Below are 17888 nucleotides of genomic sequence, written 5' to 3' on the forward strand. Positions count from 1 at the left end.
AATACCTTCAAAATCTAGAATTTTTTATAGGATACAATCTCTATTTCTAGGACTTACGATCACCTTCCAATCACTATCAAAACTGCCTCAGAATATGCACATGTGAAATACGCTTTAGTAAAATGATGACCTTGGCTAATAGTATTCTACTCTATCACAAAAACTTCAGATTTCTTCATATGATATATCGACATAATCTCAATATGTTTCAAGCGACCCAATGACCTTCCTCAGACTTCCATCTATGCCTATAGTTCTTCAACTCCTTTAACAAAACTCATTAATCTTATTCGATCTACTTAGAAGAGACTTCGATAGCATAAGGATGAATTATTAGTCTGCCTAGAAAATAGTTCTAAGGATTCAGTCTTCTATTATGCATAAATAGGTTGTTTTCCTATAATTAAGTTGATAAGAAATTGTCATCATCCCAGAATTTCTCCACCCAACTATAAGCGAATTATGTTCTGCTTGATAGGACTATGCAAAGGTTTAGTAATAGTAGACTTTGATCTAAAACAGGTGATAGGTTAGGAATATTTCTCTTGAAAACTTTTCTCTATCTTAAAATATCATAGAGGAAATTCATCCAACTTGAATGTTCCTAGACCTTCCTTATTCTAGGTTCCTCTACAATTATTCTTTGTTGTTCCTAGTAGATAGAGATATTTGTGCCAGAACAAGTATACAAAATGGAAATATAAAAGGGAATAACTAGGGTGGAATCTTTCACCACTGGAATTAGTAGGAAAAAAGGGCCCTTAAACCCCTTAGAGACTCAGGCTCAAGAAAAACAAAGATAAATGATCCAATCCATTGATTGATCCAAATGAATTCAACCCCTTATATTTATATGTTTCCTAGAGAGTGTTGTATTCTTAATTGTTTGAGTAAAATTCACACGAAACCCCAATTTTGGGTTTCTTTGCCTAGCTTCCCCAAAAGTTGACGAAACATTAGGTATTTTGGGGTTTCCCCTTTATCAAGGGATATAGACTATGAGGTTCGATAGGATGCTTTGTCTTTTGAGTGATTAATTTCTTAGGAACATTATACGGTTGTCAACAATTTCATCATATTTCAAATTGGCATTGTAAATTACACATGAAAAATTTCCATCTTGTGACAATCAGTGACTGTTCATCTAGTTTATTATTGTAATCACTCTAGAGTATGATTTTGGGTATTGCATTTTTTTATGATCTACAACATTAAAAAAAAATTGTCCTACTTTAAAGAAAATGTGCTTGCTACATTATTCATTTTGGAATGGTTATTCTCACTCACATATGTGATCCGAAAATAAAATATTCTCTTGAATACCCGATTCAAACAAAATTACTCAACGTCACTAATGTGTCTGCAGTATGGCACTCAATTATTTCTGATGTGATCTAGATTATTATTGTACTCTATGAATATGCCTTTAAGACAATCATCCTTTGAAGGTTGGTTACATGTAAAGTGAGCAGTATCTACTCTATCATCTTGGGAGGAAAGTTTTCTAAGCCCAAACACATGCATTGTTCCTTTGTCACTTGAAAGTGCAAGCCTAGGAGAAAATGTTAAACTATATATTTGTGCGTTGTCAGCTCCCTGCCTCAACTCTGCCTTGCACAATTTGAGAAATCCATATAGAATAATTTATATATAGTTTAGAGGTTATAAATTTAGGTGAATTTTTTAGAAACATATACCATGCAGTTTAGTTACACCGTGTAGGTATCCAAACCTATGTAACACAACTTGATGTCGGAAATGTTGTAAACTATCTGTGACTAGATCTTCGAGCTTCAGTTGTCATCAATGCTAACGTTTCCATCAATATCCCCCTTGTACAATGATGTAAACACTGATTTGGACCTCCCCCTATGGCCCTGAGAATATTTCTCCTTATTTCTCCTTACAATAACATGGCCAAATAATAAAATCATCAATAATGGTCTAGATGTATACTGATAAATGTTCTTCAATATCACCTTATTAATTACATCTGGAGGAACATGTTGGTTCATAGTATAGATTTACAACATGACCTTTAATAGTTACTTTAATTTTTTATTCATCTAGGAACCTATGGAAAACTATACTCGTGTAAATACAATTTCTACCTTCAAATGTAGACTAACTTTACATCTATTTGAATAGAAAATAGATTTGAACACATAGTAGAAATTTTGCATAACATAAGAAAGAATCATCAAGAATGGATGCCTTCCAATGGATATGGTAGAGAAACAAGGAACCAAAATGTAGGGACATGTCCTTCGATAATGGCCTAGATATAGTCCTAGAACTTTAACTCTACCTTTCTTGCACATTGAGCACAAAAAGCCATCTACAAATCCTCTTTTGGCTAATCTCACTATGCCATGATGAAGAACGAAGCATCTAGTAAGTCTTAGTTAAAAGGAAGAATCAGTCAGGGTTGCTAAAAACAAACATGTCACAAAGTAGGATTTGAAATTGGGTGGGTAGGGAAATCACTTAAGCTACACACAATTGACAAACTTTTGATTTTATATGTACACATATACACATAATTTATTATAGAAAACTTCTCAAAAATTACATTCAATGATACTTCACCTTTTTCAAATTGTATTTGATAGACATTGAAATTCCTGGTTAGACTGTGTCATGCAATATGCCCCTAAATGTGTTTGAATAAAACAAAGTAAATTTTGTTTTAGTGCAGGTGAGAAGTCTTCCCTTGTTATGGTTTGTTTTCTTCTAGATGCCATTGGATTATAACTCAATGATCAATTTTGTTAGGGTCCCACCCTAACCCCCTTATTTATGTCATGGGACACATCATAGTTAAGAGTCAATAAAGCCCATATTAATTTTTGTAAGTGGTTAACCCGCAATTAATGACGGGACCACAGTTAGTTGCAAATGGGCGGTAGTATTAGATAGATGGTATTAATAAAACCCACGGTATTGGCCCGTGGTATTGCATGTATGAGTCATATATCAAGGATAGAGACTCCCTGCGAGGAGTATCATGTCTTGTTTTTGTAATCGAGCTCTGCTCTATTGGAGGTTGCCCCCTCGAAGAGGCCTGTGAACATTTCTCTCTGAATAATAAAATCATTGCTATTCTGTGTTCTGGGTATCTTTTCTTCGCATATTCTGTGTTTGGGTATTACTTTGCAGGTTAAGAGCATAACAAGTGGTATCAGAGCAATTTCCAGGGCTCGGTGGAATCTCCAATTTTTAGCAAATTTTTTTTTTGGCTAGAGACGTGTTCCGGCGTCTTTAAACCACGGGATCTGTCATTAAGCGCATAAACCTGCGGATTTGGGGAGGCATGCACGCAGGAAATACAAGAGGTGGTCACGTCTGTTGGACTCCCTTGTAACCCCTGTGGGTACCCCTTCGAGTAGTAGCGCATTAGACAGAACCGCGCACGGACTGTCTTCCACGTACCCTCTGGGTATATAGGAAGCCCCCTAGCTCCCTTGAAACCTCGCCATAGATAAACCTTCAGCCGTCTTGTGGCTACAGTACATCGAGAACAGCACTCGGAGAGATTACTCGCCCGTACGATAGGGTAGTCGGGTTGTACGGCTAAGGGTACGGTCGATCCTCCTTAGTTAGAGCCCTGAAACATTGGGCCGAGTACTACTGTCAGACCCTTATGTATATTGCGATCTATAGCACCTGAAACTTCTCAAGACCATAGTTCCCTTTCTATCGGGGGATCACACATCATCTATTCCAGATCAGCAAGTGCAGCAGCAGCAGACATCAGTCCCGCAGCTCCATTAGATCAGCAGCAGCAGTTGTTCCACCATTCAGATCTCTCAGATCCACCAGATCGGAGTAGTTGTGAAGGGTTCCTGTACCTGGATATAATTTTCGCAGGACTTTTGGCGGCATTGACATTTTGAGGATTTGGTGACTGCAGTATTGATCAAGAAGGAGTAAAACTCCGTTAGGAGTTTTCCAAAAAAAAAAAAAAAAAAGTCTGAGATCTTCCTAAGCGCTTATTTGTGATCTAGCCCATCAGCATCAAGACGACGAGCTGAGCACGGTGGTACCATTCAATTTATTAGAAAAAAAAAATTTGGCAGTCCCAATTTTTCATCAAGTTGGTGTATGGTAGAAACTAGAGCTCAAGCAATGGCCAATGAAAGGCTAGACAAACTTGAAACATATATGAACGAGCTCAAAACTATGATTAGCGGACTAACTAGCTAGGTACGGCAAGCACTCGATAAGGGCAAGGAGCCAGCTCTCGAGGAACCGTATAATGACCATGAACACCATGAGGGTGAGTCTAGCCACTCTCCTCACGTCTGGCACACCCATTCACCACCTAGTCAATGACCTCCCAAGTTGGATATGCAGAAATTTGACGGTTCTCACCCGTCCGCATGGCTAGCACAAATGGACCAGTATTTCAAATTGAATCGTCTCCAAGATGATTGGACTAAGCTTGGAGTGGGGACCATGTACTTGGACAATGAACGATGGCAATGGGCGAAATGGCATCAACGTCGCAATGGACCTTTTCCGAGTTGGGCCCAATTTGCCAAAGCTCTTCGAGATCGCTTTGAATAGGGAGACTCCTTTTTGGGCCGTCTCACTAAGCTCCGACAGACGGGTACAGTGGATGAATATATCACCGCTTTTGAAGCCTTAGCCTTCCGCACTCAGCATCTCTCAGATGAGTTCTCAATGGAATGTTTTATCAGTGGTCTTAAAGAAGCCATCAAAGCTCAAGTTCTACTCCACCACCCTCCCACATGGACGGAGGCTTGCCAGGTAGCCCGTAAGGTGGAACGTGCCATAACAGCCCAATACAGCTGCCCCAATTTCCCCACTAAAGGTCGTCCCCCACAAGCTCACAACACGACTCAGACACTTAAGGTCCAAAAGGTGTCACCTCAGGAAATGGCCGAAAGAAGGAAGCAAGGACTATGTTACTACTGTGATGAAAAATATTCCCCTGGTCATAAATGCAAGGAGCCCAAGTTTTTTCAAATAGATGCCACTGACTACAGCTCCACCGAGGAAGATCCACCTCTTGAGGAACCGGAGGCGATCGAAGGAGACAACCAAAAGGAGATTGTATCTGACGAACCAGTTATTTCGCTCAATGCGTTGGCAGGAATCTCTTCCCCTCAAACTCTCAAAATCAGGGGTTTTCTTAAACATCGCCCAGTAATAGTCTTGATTGATAGTGGAAGTACCCATAATTTCATCCATCAAAAAATCGCCGAAGCAGCGCATTGTTTTGTACGGGCAGTTTCTAACTTCCAAGTCCAAATTGCAGATGGGGGCACAATGAAATGTGAAGGCCGTTGTGAAAATGTCAAAGTTCAAATGGGGGATTATCAGTTGAAAACCCACATGTTTGCCATACACATGGGGGGATGCGACATTGTCCTAGGTGCTGAATGGCTCCGCACCCTTGGGCCAATCACAATGGATTTCCAGGAGTTATATATGAGTTTTAACCAGAACAACTCCACACATACCCTCCGTGGCCTCCAGGCGGGAGCCCCCTCTGTCATCAGCTCGCATCGGATGGAAAAATTGTTAAAAAAGGGCCATCATGGAGTGGTAGCTCAATTTAATGCCATCCAAGTAGTCGAAACCAGGTCTCTGCCAATTCATCCTGAGATGCAGCAGATTTTAAATAACCATCGGACGGTCTTTGACAAGCCTCATGAGCTTCCACCCTCGCGAGGGGAACATGATCATAGCATCACCTTGGTTCCAGGGGCCCAACCCCCAAATGTGCAGCCATACAGATACCCGTTCACTCAAAAGAATGAAATAGAAAAAATCATCAAGGAATTGTTGGAAGCAGGTGTCATTCGTCCCAGCATTAGTCCTTATTCATCCCCAGTGGTCATGGTCCTCAAGAAAGATGGGGAGTGGCGGATGTGTCCCGACTTCAGGGCCCTCAACAAGTTGACAGTCAAAGATAAATTTCCCATTCCAGTGGTTGACGATTTGCTGGACGAACTCAATGGGGCTCAATTCTTCACTAAGTTGGATCTTCGCTTCGGCTACCACCAAATTTGCATGAAGGAAGTCGACATTCCCAAGACGGCTTTCAGAAATCATGAAGGCCATTATGAGTTCCTGGTCATGCCATTTGGTCTCTGTAATGCCCCTTCTACTTTTCAGAGTCTTATGAATCACACCCTCAAACCATATCTCAGAAAATTTGTCCTTGTCTTCTTCGATGACATTCTCATCTATAGTGGCACTTGGGCGGCACATCTTCAGCATGTAGATCTACTCTTGCAACTGCTCCGCAAGCACAAATTATTTGTCAAGATGTCTAAGTGTTCATTTGGCATGGAAGAAGTTGAGTATTTGGGCCACATTGTGGGGCGTGAAGGTGTCAAGGTGGACCCCAAAAAGATCCAGGCAATGCAAGAATGGCCTCAACCTAAGACTTTGAAGAGCTTGAGAGGATTTTTGGGTCTCACAGGCTATTATCGTAAATTTGTCCGCAACTATGGCCGCATAGCGAAGCCCCTCACTCAATGCCTAAAGAAAAATTCCTTCTTCTGGACCGAGGAAGCACAACAGGCATTTACCGCTCTCAAAAACGCCATGTGTACCACTCCAGTCTTAGCACTACCTGACTTCACCAAATCCTTTGTCATTGAATGTGATGCTTCGGGTACAGGTATTGGGGCGGTCTTAATGCAGGAAGGGTGACCATTGGCCTTCACAAGCCAACAACTCAGTGGGCGGAATCTGGGCCAATCTACCTACGAGAAGGAGATGATGGCCATATTACATGCAGTCGAGACCTGGCGACCTTACTTATTGGGGTGACGTTTCCAAATCCGCACAGATCATCACAGTCTTAAATATTTTTTGGAGCAACGCCTATCCTCCCCACAACAAAATAAATGGTTAGCCAAAATGCTGGGATATGATTATGAGATCATTTACAAGAAAGGGAAAGACAACATTGTCGCAGATGCATTATCGCGCCAATTTGAGGAGGAAAGTACTCTGCTCGCAATTTCCCTTCCCATTCCAGACTGGATTGAAGAGGCTCGCAGGGAATGGTTTTCACACCCAGGGCTCTCCCAACTCATTTCTCAATTGCAGGTAGATCCTAATTCCAGCAAGGGCTACTCGTGGCAGAATGATATTCTTCGCTACAAGGACAGAGTCGTAATATCACCAACATCTACCCTCAAAAGTCGCCTTTTGGCAGAATTGCACTCATCTCCCATTGCAGGACATTCGGGCTTTCAGAAGACATATGCTCGCACCAGAAGATCATTCTTTTGGACAGGCATGAAAAAGGACGTCCTTACTTTCGTAGCCGAATGTGATGTCTGTCAATGCCACAAAGGGGAAACCGTCAACACACCAGGCACCTTACAGCCATTGCCCATTCCGGCCTCAATTTGGACAGAGGTTTCTATGGATTTCATTACAGGTCTTCCAAAGTCAGGGAACAAGTCAGTCATCATGGTGGTGGTGGACCGACTGTCGAAGTATGCTCATTTCTACGCCCTACCCCACCCATTTACACCAACCTTGGTGGCTCAAACTTTCATGGATCAGATCTTCAAATTACATGGCATGCCCACTTCTATAGTGTCCGACCGCGACCCGATCTTCACCAGCAATTTTTGGCAGGAACTCTTCAGAATACAAGGCACTCAACTCAAACTCAGTACTTCATATCATCCGCAAACAGATGGTCAAACGAAGTCGTCAACAAATGTCTAGAAACCTACCTTAGGTGTTTCACTTCAGAAAAGCAACACCTTTGGGCACAGTGGTTACCTCTGGCTGAATGGTGGTATAACACCAACTATCATGCCACCACCAAAATGACTCCCTATGAAGCAGTCTATGGTCAACTTCTGCCTTCCCCTACTTCTTATCTCAAGGGATGCTCCAAAGTACAAGCAGTGGATCAACTCCTACAACACCGCGCAACCATGCTCGCCCATCTTCGCGAGAATCTTCATCAAGCTCAGAACCGCATGAAGCAACAGGCCGACCAACATCGCTCAGAGCGCCAATTTCAAGAAGGGGATCAAGTCTTTTTGATTCTGCAACCATATAAGCAAACATCACTCAAAGATAAGGGTTGTCAAAAGCTCTCTCCAAAATTATACGGACCATACCAAGTACTTCAGCGCATTGGAGAAGTGGCTTACAAGTTGGCTTTGCCACCTACGGAAAAAATCCATCCAGTTTTCCATGTATCGTGCCTCAAGAAAGTGATTGGGAACAATTGCCGAGTTCAAACCATTCTACCTGAATTAGACGAAGAAGGGTCAATCTGGCTTCAACCCGAACAGGTTTTAGACACACAAGACAAGCACCTGTGTGGCCGCATGATTAAGGAAGTCCTCGTCAAATGGAAAGACACCTCTCCGGAAGATGCAACTTGGGAACCAGCCACTATTCTTCAGTAGTTTCCGCAGCTTCAGCCTTGAGGACAAGCCTAGTCTTAAGGGGGAGGGCATGTTAGGGTCCCACCCTAACGCCCTTATTTATGTCATGGGATCACGTCATAGTCAAGAGTCAATAAAGCCCATATTAATATTTGTAAGTGGTTAACCCACAATTAATGATGGGACCACAGTTAGTTGCAAATGGGCGGTAGTATTAGATAGATGGTATTAATAAAACCCACGGTATTGGCTCGTGGTATTGCATGTATGAGTCATATATAAATGATAGAGACTCCATGCGAGGAGTATCGTGTCTTGTTTTTGTAATCGAGCTCTGCTCTATTGGAGGTTGCCCCCTCGAAGAGGCCTGTGAACATTTCTCTCTGAATAATAAAATCATTGCTATTCTGTGTTCTGGGTATCTTTTCTTCGCATATTCTGTGTTCTGGGTATCTTTTCTTCACATATTCTGTGTTCTGGGTATCTTTTCTTCGTATATTCTGTGTTTGGGTATTACTTTGCAGGTTAAGAGCATAACAAATTCTCTTCTTTGGTCTCAAAAGAAAATCTATATTTTGTAATTTTTTTTAAATTTTACATCAAAGGTTGGTTGAATTTCTCCCTGGATATTGCTTTGGTTATTTTGAGTTTTCCAATCACCCTATTTTGGAACCCTTCAATCTTATGTGAATATGAGTAATAATATTATTTGATGTTTTCATGTAAATGTTTGATATCAAATTCCAAACCAAGTTCATCATCTCAATTAGTGATAACATGCCCCCCAAATGTGTCGCATGTAATTGGAACTTTTTGTTCATCTCTCTGTTCTAGGTAAATTATTATTTTCAATCAAAGTTGAAGAGGAATATATTTTGTGGATGGAGATTTGGTAACATTAATATGAAGGGAAGTTGAGTTTGGCCTTATTTTGGTGTTTCCACGTCTATTAGATTCTTACTATCTTGGAACATTTTGATCCATTAGATACACCATTCATCATGTTTCAATAAACAAAATGATGTCCTAACCTAGGGATCTACCCTATGGGGTAGGCTTCATTGTAGTTTATAAAGGATTTATTGTACCATGCAAACTAAAGTAAGTGGTGTTGGGAAATTGAGTATTCTCTTGGTAAAGAGCGAACACTTAGCTATTGAAGGATAAGGGCTAACTTTTAGCACTTATGGTTTAGGAACTTTAATTTGACATTGGTTCTCAAAAATTCTAATAACAATCCCAAAATTTCCTATATATTCTTTGTAGTGCAATAGATCCTAAGATTATTCATGGGATTTTTACTTAGCCTCTTAGACATAGTCCGAGACTACAACGCTTGTTTGCTGCTACCATATTCACCAAAAACTAACACATACTTCCCCCTATTTGCTAGATTTTTTCTATGGAATAAGTCAGATTTATGGTTGATTTTTTAGGATCTAGGTCAACTCGGAGTTGGAAAAATCCTTGGTGGCATCATTCCATCACGCATGGAATTTGGATCATGGTGGAATGATGATCATGCCTGAAATTTCTGCCCAATTCTTACCAATTTTGTTGCTATAAATATGGTCCTTTTGCTACAAGATTAGTTTACTTTTGCATAATAGTAATACCTAAAATGTTAGAGTTAATTTCTAACACAGTTTAAATTCAAAAACCATATGAACACTCAAGTGAAACTTTAGTCTAAGAAACTTGAATACAAATATACAAGATAATATGATTAGTATAAGAAATGGTCATTTGGTTACTCCTTATGTTGAAGAGTAATAGATAGTAACAATATTATGGAAGACGATGGTTGGATTGAACCTTGGTTCTAAAATAGAACCTTGAAAGTTAAATGTTGAAATGTAAAAGTATTATGATTGATTGGTTGTTTGTGATTTGAATGTTGCATCATTTTTAATTTCGTTTTACAGATAAAATTTATTTTTTGAATTACCCTATCAATGTGAACATACAACGTTATTATGAATTTATGAATATTGCAACTTTACACTTGGTCTTACTCATCTCTACTTTGTGTTCAATATAATTTTTACTTTTTCACTTTAGCTATTCTATTTAAATGTGATGGTGTTATACCTAGGTTGGAGTCACCTTATGTACTTGATCAAATGTTCTTGATCATGATGCACCAACTAGAGCCATTAACCATTTTTGATAATTTGTTCTCTTAATATAAGTTTTATCTTTTTTTATCTATCTAAACTTTTCCACATATTCAAATTGTGAGGTTCTACAATGCCTAAGTTACCAAAACTTGTTTGAGTCATTTTCTGGACACATAGCTTGGCATCCTCTTATAAATATTTGATACTTAGATTGGATTCTTATGTGAAGAGTGAGTTCAAGAGAGATATTGTTTGTAAATAATTAAACATGAAGCAGAGTTGAAGTTTTAGTTTTAAGAGGCCTTTCATGTAGATAGATTATCTCTCAACACTGATCAAATTTTAATACAAGGTGTTTGAGGTTTTCTTACATATTTAGCTTCATTGAAATGACTTGGAGGGAACAAATGGAAATGGATTAGTTGCTTTTGTTATTCATTTCTTTGAGAAACACATAGGGTGGCCATGGTTCTTTTTTTTATAGTTGAGAAATTTTTTCCATGCCCTTTACAGGGCAACAAGACTTACTCCATCACGAAAAGATTATTGACATGGATGAAAAAGTGGACAGGCCAGCTAAAAACACCAATGTTTATAGGCATGATGGTTCTAGACCCTAAGCTATCAAAAATGAGGCTTTTTTACAATCAGGGCAGCGGATAACATGTGATCCAAACTTTATTCGATCAAATTTAAGTCATTTGGTCTTTAATAAACCAAATGGAGGAATGTGCACTGCAAATTACTCCTTGCAAACTAGTGAGGAATTTCCTCTAGGGTTTTCACAAGAAGCATCAAGGATCTAGAAGGGATATGGATTTGGAAAGGTACCAATTTTGAAGGTAAATTTTCCTGAGGCTAACCCCTATGTTTATGAGGATATAACATGCATACTTGGCATAGGTTGAACAAATTTAGGTAGCAATTCTAAAATTTCTACGTGGGAAATAGACAAAGGCAACTTGAGTGATTTTGGGAGCAACTTGAATCCTACATATGTTGAATTTATCCAAGAAATGAAAACTTCCCACTATGTTGATGATGGTATGTATCAACTGGATAGAGGATTGGTTTCTCATTCTTCTCGGAAAACTAGACTTCAACAAATGTCTTCATACTCCACATATCAATCTTACCTTTCAGGGACATCAAATGATTCTCCCTCATGGAAGGTAATGTTCATGTGCATCTTTGGAGGAACAATCCTACCCAGGCCAAGTGATGGGAAGCTCAGGTATGTGGGGGGTGAGACCCACATCATCAATGTGAATAAGGATATTAGCTATGAGGAACTTATGCACAAGATTAGAGACATTTATGGCCTGGCTCTTATTCTGAAGTATCAACTACCTGGCGAGGATCTTGATGCTCTTGCATCCGTTACCCTTGAGGAGGATCTTGATAATATGATGGGAGAATACAACAAAATAGAAGCTAGTGATGGATCTTCTATACTCTGAATCTTTCTCTTTACTTCAGTTGAATAAAATATTTCCAATTTGATGCACTAGTTAATAGAAGGACTTCAGAGCAGCTATATTTTCATGTTGTCAATAGAATCCCTGAAATTGGCTTCAGAAAGCATTCAAACAGCATGGGAAGTATCCCATTGCAATATTTAGAGAATTTGGTAGGGCTAAATGTCACAAAGAATCAAAGCATTACTTAAAGATCTCAAGAAGGTTGTCTTGATAAGTTGCTACCTCAATTTTCTGAAGATGGTGTGAATACTGCAAATCTACCATGTATGATAGCACACTTTTCAAAGCCACCTACATCTACTACTTCATTTGAAATGAAGTCACCTACTCTTCCACCACCATCCTCTACTATGCCATTTCATGTATTAAATCTGAAGTAGCAGAGAGTTCTATCCACATCTCAAGGTCATCGCTCAGAAAGTTCATTATAGATAATGCCTTCATATTCTGAATTAAACCCATCACAGATAAGATTTATTCCATTCCATTAATATCAACAAGATATGGGTGATGGAAAAATTCAAATTGTTCCTCAAGGAAATATAGGTCCACCCATATTTTCTGGACTACAAGGGGATAAAGGTAAACAAGTGAGTAGAGAGAAAATAGATGAACAACCTTATCATAATTCTCATATTAATGAGAGGTTAGATGAGACTGATAGGATTGTTCAAAAGAAAACACTGGAACATGATGATAAAATTTAACCTTCTATGAGGACTTCATTAGATCATTCAGAAGGGAATGATGTTGATAAAATCACCGATTTTTCAAGGAGTTACAATGCCAACTTGGCTGGAAGATTTAGTGGCATAGAATTTTCAGTGAATTGAATATCTTTTCTCTTTCTAGTTTGGGTGATTCTTATCAAGCTTACTAGAAAAATGAAAATCCAAAAGAAAATTTGGCAACACAATGTCAACTCAACTTACCTATTATTGTAGGGGATATAAGAACCATAGGCATTCTTACTTATGCCATTCAATCATTACAACTATCTGGAAGAATGAACCAATTGTCAATGCCTAGGTCTATGCCCAATGTAATGGAAGTTGGATCAGTTAATCTTCTAGAAGAATATTTCACTCTTAACCATGATGGGGGTGTTCATATTAACTTTACTGCTATGGATCAAAGGGTCATGGATGAAAAACTGCTAGCTACTGCTTCAAATTCGTACTAGCAAACAAATGGAATATTTTAATAGTGCATTCCTTTGAGAACTTCTAAAACATGATGAGGTGAGATGGGTTCTAATAGATCTTGTAATAAATTTGAGGCATCTATTTATGCCTTTGGATAAGTAGAGAATTTAGAAAATGACTTGTCTCATTATCCATTTCCCTTGATGGCTAATAGTGATATGGGTGTGTCTCAATGTGATGTTGCAAAGTTTCTTATATCCTGTCAAGTGCCAACTTTATTGAAGAGATGTCATGTTATAAATTTGTAGCCTTACTTTTTAGTACTGAATAGGATGGAATTTATCAGAAATCAAATTATTGAAACCATGGTATTAGTAAATTCTTATTTGAAGAGACAAAAAATCCAAAAACAAGAGAAGGTCACCTAGATGAAAACTCTAGTAGGGATTCCCCATGCATTTAAATACTATGGAAGCTCCTTTCACCCATGTCAACATCAAAGATCATTTATACATGGGAACTAAATGTGAAATAAAATAAAACTCATTTCTATTCTTCAGGAAATGGTTATTGTTGCTTCGAATGAATTTGGTTCTCCAATGGATATTTTTCAAAAGGACATTTTTGAGGAGGCCTTGAGTATATTCTTTACAATAGCAATACTTCATCTTATTCAGGCTAAACATATCAAACTAAACCTAAGCGTTTTCTCTTGAATTTCCAATCTTAAGATTGTTTAAAAAGAAGAAATTATCATCAAATACAAAAAGATATATCCATTTGTCATAAGCCATCTTGTTTAAGTATTATCTAATATTTACATTCATAGCCTTTACATAGATCATTGTTAATGCATTTTCACAAATTCTCTCTATCAAATGAGTAGATTATGTTTTATTGGATTTTTCATCATCACAATTTCTTGTACTTTTGACTTGTAAAATAATAAACATTCTAAAACTTTAAGCATGACATGGTTAAAAGTCTTAAGGTAATCATCTACATAATTTTTACAATAATTTGTTTACTTGGACCCCACACAATTTAGAGTTTTTGAGACTAATATTTCTTCAAATTCGGAGGTGTCTTGGATATTATTCTCAACTTTAAAGCTTATCACAACATGAGACCATTTAATATGTTCAGGAACTTTCTAAAGCTACTTGTTGCTATTGCATGGGTTATTATCCTTTTGACATGTTATGTGCATACTTGGGAAAAATCATTTGGGATAATAAAGACTATCAAGTTGTGGCTTGGGAAAAAAGGAAATATTTCTTCATTGTATATATTTGTTGTTGTTGCATATTTTCTCCCAAAGATATTGGTTATTGTCTCTTTTCTATTTCCATTATTGAGGAAATGGATTGAAAGTTCATATTGGCTCATTATAATGTTTCTCCTCTAGTGGTCCTAAGTATCCTTTTAAACCTCCATGAATCTATACATACAATATGAAAGAATCCTTGTTTAATATATTTACTTTCATAATCTATGTTTTTTAGGGGATATTTTAAAAATAGATTTACTTTTACCGTATAGATGATAACCATCAACATTAATTTTAAAGATGGTTTATTTAGAACTTGTCTTTTATGTCAGTAAGTTATTTTTGAGGTGACTAACCTATCAGAGGATGTGACATGTAGCCAAAATTATACATTGGAAGAGGGATGCATGAGAGTAAAATCACACTCTTAAGGTGAGTTTCCATGTTTCTTTTGTGGTATTTGAGTAATATTATAAAGCGGTTTTAAATCTTACATTTACTTCTTTATTTTGAAAGTGATTCCTTTACTATGGAGGAAAGCATTAAAATTAGCCTGTTATCACAAAACCAGTACTAGGGACTGCAACCAAGCAAAGTCTCATGTAACTGTTTCAGACCAAACTTTAGATTAGGAATTAGCCTTCCTAATCAGAGAGGGCTCTCTCACAACTCTTAATAAAATCCTTCAAACACTATATGGCTAACTCTTTATTCACTTATGAAAGCATAACTGGTTGGAAACACATCAAACTAGCTCTCATTGGGCTATGGAGTCTATAATATCAAGTAAACAAGGAAAACACAGTGACCTCATGGAAATCAAGGCTCTTAGCATTACATGTCAAACATATTCCACCAACACATAGCTTGCTGTATACACAGGAAGTCAGAGCATATAATTATGAATTCTGAGTGATTGCATACAACAAAACCATAAAATAACATAAAGTATAACACATCATCACTACATTTGATCATGACAATCCTTCGAGAATCTTGAGAAGAGAATAACTCTGTTTTACTATTACTGTCAAAAAAGGTCTTACAATGGCCCAAAACAACACTGTTTTTCTATTAAGTATCCAACCCTTTTTACATCCTCCATTGATCCATATATAGGCAAGCAAACTAAAACACCTCGAGCTTCCTCCTCCAGCATGAGGGGAGCCTCGAAGGTGGCTATTAACTATTCCTACATGCTACTAACTAATGCATTAATTACAAACATGCTAGGCTGTAATTACATACAATCCTAATCAAACTAAAACATTAATTCTTTTCTCCTCGCAGGCTTGATGCTTTCTTGGATGCTGGACAGCTGTATGATTTCCATTATGGCTAAGATATGTTAAGGGAGCATTCACCGAGCAAGCTGGTCTCGGATGCTAGCTGTAAGACAGCTTATTAATTGATAAAATTAATCATCCTATATCCACGGTCCCCTGTCTTCCATTCCTCTTCATCATTTAAAGACCACACTCCAAGTTCTTTGAACCTTCAATTAACAACGCATAATCACCATATGCTATATGATCTGGATACTTCAAGGACCAACAGGTGTATCAACCGAACATTCTGGTAACCCCACCAATACCCTAGTAGCTCGGTCATAAATTGCCTTTGAGAAAACTTTATGAAAATAAACAAAATATTTTATTTTCCCTTCAAGACCTACACCTGTCACTGTTTGAGTTGTTATGAAACCCATGTATGATCTCCCTGCCTGAGTTTGAGACCTTCTTTTACCATTAACTGACCTCATCATCAAAATTCATTGTTTTTCCACAAAACAGCATTCTACAGCAGTTTCGTAGCGCGCTACGAAACTGCTGTAGATGTCAAAACAGAACCTATATATCTTTGAAGCGTTTTCTGCTTAAATTCATGATCTCTTCAGACATTTGTACAGCTATTAGGAACCTAAATAGTTTTAAGAAGATGAAGCTTGCTTCTATCATTACATATCACAGCCAACTTGATTAGCATCAAACCAATAAAAAGCTTCATAAATCCCAACTGGAACATAAAGTCACTGGAGTATTCCTTGCTGTCTTCAAATCTTCAAATGAGGTGGTCTTTTTCAAAGTACAGATCTTAAAGTTGGAAGAATTCAACACTTGGACATTAAGCTCCTTAGGATTATCAAACCAAACTATCTCACCCTTTGCAATTTGACTGGGTCTACATATATCAACTTCGGCTTGTCTATCAGAATCAGCTGCATCTTTTTGTTGTAAAGTTTTCGAATTTTCTTAACCAATGAAACCATCACAATGAACTCCCCTGGATCTAGAAATTTCTCCCATTTAGAGTCAAAAGCATCGATAGTATAAAATTTAGCCTTGTGCTCCTAATTCTCTACTGTCACTGATTTTCTTTTGGATGAAGGATTTGATGAAGATATAATTCCTACAGGGACTCTGTTTTTTATGCATAGAACCTAGAAATCAAAGCTGCAATGTGGGCACTAGCAACTTTATCTCTCAATGGATCCACAATAACATCAGAGATATTCTAGATTGAGGCAGCGCATGTTATAGAACTCAAAAGGCTCGGCAAAATATCCTTTAAACCAATCTCGCGAATAAGACAACAAATTGCTGAAGTTCACACTGAAGTTCAGTACTTTGCATCTCCATTTGAAGTAGCATCTCCATCTTTGCATGTTAATACTTTCCTAACTGCATTTGCGAGGTCTGTCACGTAACTGTCATTGCAACCTATCTCAAGTAGAGCTGTCTCTAGTTGAAAGAGATATTCAATGTTAGGCCTGGAAGGACTCACAGCTCCAACAATTTGATGAGCCATCATTTCCAATGGTACAGGGTCCAGGTAATTTTAATTCGAATTCTTGTCTGTTGATGCAATGTACACAAGGACTCCAGATATAGCTGGCTCTATTGAATCCTTTTCAAAATAGAAATCAACGTAGGCCTTTTGGTCATATTCCTTCTCTCTCACTTCTAGATAAGATAAAGCAATATCTTCAGCTTCCTGTCCAGAAACCCTGTAAGCAACGCCTCGACTGATGTGGCCATCGTGAGGCTCGAGTGTAACAGTCCTGCCGGGATTGGCAGGGGTTCCTCTATGGTCTGTGCTCCCTTGATGGAAAAGACGACGGTAGCCTTTGATGAAACCAACTCATTGTTTGTCATAGTGGAAACCCGCCTTCCATATTATGGAACCGTAACCAAACACCGACAGAACCATCTTCTCCGCCTTGCCGTCAACCTCCCTCAATTCTACAGCCTCCAGGGGATGCCATTCAATCTTTCACGGATGCCATTCACTAGTGCACTCATCTTTTAACGACATCAATCAATATCATTCCAGCTTTTGCGCCACATCTCTATCCCAGTGTCACTAACCATGGCGGCCTTATGGCAATCAAATTCTTTATAAAGCTACTTGACACTTGGCATTAATCGCTTAGGACTGGGTGTGTTTTCTGCAGCATCAACCATATGAAT

General features: G+C 38.3%; 1 pseudogene; it reads right to left on the reverse strand.

The window, feature by feature from the left end:
- Positions 1-17037: 17037 nt before the first annotated feature.
- LOC149205426 (gamma-glutamylcyclotransferase 2-3 pseudogene) lies at positions 17038-17628 on the reverse strand (annotated as a pseudogene).
- Between the last annotated feature and the right edge of the window lie 260 nt (positions 17629-17888).

The sequence above is a fragment of the Pinus tabuliformis genome, chromosome 1_2 (assembly GCF_031772625.1).
Source record: "Pinus tabuliformis cultivar Carrire ecotype Pingquan chromosome 1_2, CPIR1, whole genome shotgun sequence".
NCBI lineage: Eukaryota > Viridiplantae > Streptophyta > Pinopsida > Pinales > Pinaceae > Pinus > Pinus tabuliformis.